This window comes from Pollicipes pollicipes, unplaced genomic scaffold, assembly GCF_011947565.3.
Source record: "Pollicipes pollicipes isolate AB1234 unplaced genomic scaffold, Ppol_2.1 Scaffold_6138;HRSCAF=7277_pilon_pilon_pilon, whole genome shotgun sequence".
Taxonomy (NCBI): domain Eukaryota; kingdom Metazoa; phylum Arthropoda; class Thecostraca; order Pollicipedomorpha; family Pollicipedidae; genus Pollicipes; species Pollicipes pollicipes.
Window position 1 is genome coordinate 3,140,030 of NW_023596818.1, and position 6,516 is coordinate 3,146,545.

The following is a 6,516-nucleotide window of genomic DNA, read 5'->3' on the forward strand; positions in this document are numbered from 1 at the left end:
GCCGCTATTCACCAAACTGTCCATGCTTTACCAGATATGATCATTTTAATTTTCTGACTTTGATCTCAGACTAACCTCGGCCAGCGCAGTGACCTGATTGAAGCTTCGAAAGCTTCCCTTCCGGGTATAAACGAGCGCATGGAAATGATACGAAAATTTTGCGTGACTATGCTAAGGTGTTTTTTGATGAGCCCTGGAAACATTAAGAGGAATGGCCTTCCGTCTCACGGCCGAGTCAGGCTCAGACTATGTCAAAAGACGACTGCTAAAAAAACTAATGACACTGTATCAAATTCAGTTACTACACAGAATCATCAAAACCGTTACTCAGGTTGTCTTTAAAATGACCAATCCTGAAGCACGGTAAGGGATGAAGGGTATGTTACGTCATGATGCATCATGCCAGGAACGCATCTTCAAAATGTTCCAAGGTGTGCGATGCCCTAGAGAAGGTAGGCAACATTGCAGGGCCGTGCGTATTTGTGTTCAAAAGCTACTGTAAAAACACGACAGTGAAAGTGGCGATTAAAACGTGAAAGGCATTGGCCGAGAACGCACGAAAATATCAGTTGTACCTGAGGAATTAAGAATATTTGATTGCAGAAGACATGCTACAATTTAATATTGGTTTTTCACCTTTACCCCAAATAATGCATAATATCAATAGATTGCAGTCACGCGATGATCCCAAGCTCTTCCCAATCCGGCATTAAAATCTAGGCCCGGAAGTCATTAGATGTGCTCGGATGCTACAGGGAAATATGGGCTGAGCGTTCTTTTGAAAGTGCCGGGAGCATCACGCTAGAATTTTCAGACAGGGCAATCCTGCTGATGTGTGGGAAGTTAATTCGATAAAAACTAACAAAATGGGCCCTAAGTAAACATATGTGAGAAGAACATGTTTCTCCAGCAAGGAGATTGCTAGGATAGGGAGAACGTCCCCTCCTAACCGACGACACAGGGGGACGCGTCCCTCCCCCCTCTCCCGGGTGGCGCCGCCCCTGGCGCTGGACAAGCCGCTGCGCACGCTCGACTCTGTTCCCTCGAAGCAGGCCCGTAAGTCAACTGGTCGATGCGTGCCGGCCGCTGCAGGCTTTGACGCCGCCGAGCTGCACCGAACTGAGGACATTTGCGGCGCGCGGCCGGGCCTGAGCGGCGCACGCGGAGAAAGAACGGCGTTCCGCAGCGGGAGCGTGCTTCTGACCGTTGGAGCTGAAGGCGCTGGAGGCCCGCGCTGGAGTCTGTCAACCGTTGTCCCAGTTGGTTCGGAATGCATGCCGTGTCATGCGCTTGTCTTGGCTTTGATCGCGAGTGGCCAACCGCCTTGCGTGTTTGGGGGGGGGGGGGGGGGGCATCGGTGCTGGAGGAAGGGGACAAGGGCCGTTCTGCCCGCTTCGAGGGAAACATTTGCCACTTGTTACACTCATGCCACAGTCCGCATGGGCAGTGCTTGGGGGTCCACTTGCTGCTAATTGCAAGTCTGCATTGTTTGCAGGTGTTCATTCTTATGCAACCAAATTATAGATACACATTTGTGATACAAGCCATTAGCGTGGTGACCCTTGCATTGCGAGGCTCCTGCCGCCCGTCAGCCGCGCCTGGCCCAGGCTGAGCGGCCGGGCCTGCACTGCGAGGCTCTGCCGCCCGCCAGTCACGCCTGGCCCAGGCTGAGCGGCCGCGCTTGCATCGCGAGGCTCCTGCCGCCCGTCAGCCGCGCCTGGCCCAGGCTGAGCGCCCGCCCCCCCCGCGCATGCACTGCGAGGCTCCTGCCGCCCGTCAGTCACGCCTGGCCCAGGCTGAGCGGCCGCGCCTGCACTGCGGGGCTCCCGCCGCCCGTCAGCCGCGCCTGGCCCAGGCTGAGCGGCCCGCACCTGCACTGCGAGTGCACCTGCCGCCCGTCTGTCACTCCCCGCGCCGCTGCCGGGCTGAGCGACCGCGCCGCCCGTCCGGGGTAGCCCGGCGGGTGCGCGCGGCGCGGGCTGAGGCGGAACCGGTGCAGGGCTGTGGACGCGCACCGGGAATGTCAACCGTTATCAGTTTGTAGACTCTTGCAGGGACGCATGCACAGCTTTGTGATAGGGGAGGGCGTAAATAAACGTTTTCACGAAACACCATGTTAAGCCCAATATTTGTCACAAAGCATAAAATTTAAGTAAAAAACACACCTGCCGCCCAAAATTTGTTGCATCGCGTAAAACAACATGGCACGTTTTTTGTTTGCCGTTTTCGACCTGTCTGCCATGAATGTTTTAACATTGCTTTTTATTCACCTATTTTTCAAGTCCATGTTGATAATAGAGGAGGGGGACACTTTTCTTCGGGTAGCCATGTGCGTACGCCCCCAGTGACTTTGTGTTGGTGTGAGGATAAGGATCGGTCGTAGGGTGTGCTACGTGGGAGCAAAGGGTTACGGCATTTGGTCTAGGTGGGTAAGCCGAGAGGACCAAGCAACGGAACCAAACGGGTGTGGAATTGGAGACGAAGTCAAAGAGTCGGAGCAAAGCTGGGCCTCAAGAAAATCTGTAAACGCTCAAACTTTCCACGTTCCATCAAGAAACACCTTGTCCACACTCAAAGAAGGCTATACTTGCTGCTGTGTGACACACACACACACACTACACACACACACACACACACACCACACACACACAACAACACACACCACACACACACACACACACACACACACAACACACACACACACCACACACACACACACACCACACACACGCACACACACACACACACACACACACACACTTATAATATATTATATATATATATCTATATATATATATATATATGTATATGCATATGTATATGATATGTATATGATTATACACACGCACACACACCCACACACACACACACACAACACCAACACACACACAACACACATATATATATATATATATATATATATATATATATATATATATATATATATATATATATATACTAATCAACTGCCGGGCTTCGCCTTCCTCCCTCTCCACAAAAAGCTCGCGGGTTTAATCACCGCGCATGCGCCAGTGAGTCAGCGGTGCCATGCGTGACTGGCAGGCGCACAGCTCACGCCGCCGGCGCCGGCGTGACGGGACGGCGTCAGCGCACGCCGTCACGCCACACCTGGCTGCAGTGGTGACACGGTGCGCTGATCCACCGGGGCGTCACGCCCGCCGTGCACTGCGGTTTGCCCTGTGCACTGTGCACGGCTCGCCGGCGGCGGATCGGCGACGGGAGCACGCCGGCGTCTCTGGCGCGGTTCGCCGCGTGGTGGCGGGGCGTGCGGGGACTTCGGCGAGGGCGTTGCTGGACATGTTAGCAGACAATGATCATGGCGTCACGGACAATGCTCTGCGATTTCATCAGGGATGGGCTAGGAACATGTAGGGCGGCGATTTGAGTGATGTATCTGAGCAGGGAAGGTTCTAGGATTTCGTCAAGGGGGCCGACGCAACATGGTAAGGCTCCCTCCGAACAAGTAGATAGAACCCCGAGGACTAATATGAAGGGCCCCTGGGCAACTGAGTGTACCCTGGCATACACATATAGACCCCGGAAAGCGTATATAAAAACCTTTCGGGCGAATCGGAGGAATCCGTTGAGCAAAACCTGATCATCAAGAGTGCCCAGGCATGGGAGGAGGTGGTGTCCCAACAGCAGCGTTGGGTCCTACGAAAAAATGCAAGGGATCAAGGGCAACGTGGAAAGCTCCTTGGAGATCAGAGTGACCCGGTAAGTGAGAGTACAGGGCCCGGGCAACAGCGTAATACCTCTGGAAAGCGTAATGAGCCCACAAAGTTTTCCCCGAAGGAACACCTTTTCAATCAGCGCGAAGAATTAACTTTGTCTGCATATGAACTCTTTGCTTTTGCTGGCGAACGTTCTTGGTCGTCCCTAGGCCCAAAGATTATCTAGTTTTGAAGTGTTTTTGTTTTGTTAGAAAACTACGTCCGTCCGGCCGGTTAGGTTTGCTCAGTATAGTATAGGGGCACGCTCCTGTGCCTCCCCACCCCCCCCCCATCTGTATCCGCCAACTGGTACGAGAGTTAAATAGATGGGGCCCGTCAAGCAACATGGGCCATCCATTCAGATAAGAAGTGCCCAAGACACAGCATGGAGGGCCCAGGACTGATCGAGTGTGCCCGGGCAGGTTAACAGATGGAGCTGCCAACAAGAACGTAAGGCTCTCCATTTAAAGAGGAAGCATCCAAGATCCGACGTAAACTAGCCCCCGAACGAATGGTATGCGCCCGAGCAGCTTCATCAGAAGGGCTCGACAAGAGCACAGGGCCCGCCATTCAAATACGAAGTATCTAAAAACCCAGTGCGGAGGTCCTCCGAAAGATGGAGTGTATCGCGCAGATTATCCGATTGCCCCCCGACAGGAGTGTGGGCCTTGAATTCAAACACCAAGACCCAATGTGCAGGGCCCGAACAATCCAGTGTAGCCGAGGAGGCGGACAAAGGGGCCCCCAACAAGAGCCTAGGGCCCCGTTCAAATAGGACGCACCCAAGACCAATGTTAGAGGGTCCCGCGAACGATCGAATGTGCCCGAGCAGGTTATCAGATAGGCCTCCGACAAGGGTGTAAGATTCCCTATTCAAATACGGAACGCCCAAGACCCATCGTGGAGAGCCCTCGAAAGACCCTGTGACCCCGTGCCCCTCCCCCTCCAGACTCGCCCCTGTGTCTGGGGAACAGCCTAGCCCTAATCCTGACTCAGCGCTTTACAATTATAACGGCCGTCATTCTCCGGTATACCTGAGGACCCACTAGCACCGTGCCGACGCCACGGCGGTCCGGCCGCCGCGCCAGCCACCGGCCCCGCGTCGACACTGCGCTATGTTTGATGTCATGCCGTGCGTAACGAACACGTGGGCCCGCACGCTGGTGTGTGTGGGGTACGTTTAGGTACGGCAGCAGTCACTTGCTGCCGGCGCACGGAAATTTCCCTGAACCTATCTGAAGTGTGCGCGTTACGTACGGCAAAACCAAATCAAACGGGTGGGTAAGGTATGGTTAAGAGTGGTTAGGAATGGGTGGGGCGCAAAAAGGCTGCTGTAGTCGACGCATCCTAAAATACCAATGAGCAACAAAGATGAGCAATGGGCGACGAGTAAATGTTGAACTAGAGGAGCTCAACGGGTTTGGTAAACCCATAGGTGCAACCAGGATTAGCTTCAGAATTGGGGAGGGGGAGGGGGGGGGGGCAGGGCTCATTATGAACTCCTCACGCCAGTCTTCAGAATATGCCAGACTATTATGCCTTATTGCTTTATTAAGCCTGTCTGTCCAATGGCCGCTGTGCGTGTTCTTTGTTCATGCCAATGAGCATGAGTGTCGATTTTCTAAGACGATGGGGGGGGGGGGCAAATTGGTCAAAGTCGTCATAAGGGAACAGGTCCAAAAACCTCGGGTTTCGTGCGGTGCATTCTGGTTACTCATTATATAATATATATATATATATATATATATATATATATATATATATATATATATGTATATATATATATATATATATATATATATATATATATATTATATGTATATATATATATATATATGTGTGTGTGTTGTGTGTGTGTGTGTGTGTGTGTGTGGTGTTGTGTGTGTGTGTGTGGGGGGGGGGGGTGTGGGGGTGTGTGGGTGTGTGGGTGTGGGTGTGGTGTGGGTGTGGGTGTGGTGTGGTGTGTGTGGGTGTGGGTGTGGGTGGGTGGGGTGGGTGTGGTGTGGTGTGTGTGGTGGGGTGTGTGGGGGGTGTGGGTGTGTGGTGTGTGTGGGTGGGTGTGGGTGGGTGTGGGGTGTGGTGTGGGTGTGGGTTGGGGTGTGGGGTGTGTGTGGGTGTGGGTGGGTGGGTGTGGGTGTGGGTGTGGGTGTGGGACCTTCTTACAAAGGGATCTGTTTTGCAAAGCTGGAGGGGTACAGTTGCAGCTCGCTCTTGCTTGCTAAAAAATTACAATGATGCATAATTTACCATCACGTGCTTAAGTAACCTGTTATGTATTCGTTCATTCATTCACAAGAGTACAGTGTCCAGTGTCTATCACAGCCCCCTGTGTGTTCAGATTCTCGACACACCAATGTCAATGTCATTGATAAGACATGTGCATTTTGGTGAATATTTATGATGACGCATTGATGTTAACAACTGCTCCTGTTCATTCCTTGCATCGCTTAGGGAGATACACTTCTGTTGAGGGTCCCTTTTCCCTGCTCTTTTCAATGAACATAAATTGCGAGTCAGCTATACATCTGGGGGACGATTTTCCAAGCTGTTATGCTTCCGCAAGAAAAGCGACCCACACCCTTTTCAATTCGGCTAACGTATAAAAATGAAATATTCGTCATATCAATGTCACGCGCATTGCGGGCTGATCGTAACATTGTTGCTAGTTGGTCCGGCTCTCCAGTAACCATGTGATTATACTTACGCACGCATACTCGGTACTCAATGAGCTTACCCACGCTGGGGCGCCACCAGAGTCTTGGTAATTGGGGGGGGGGGGGGG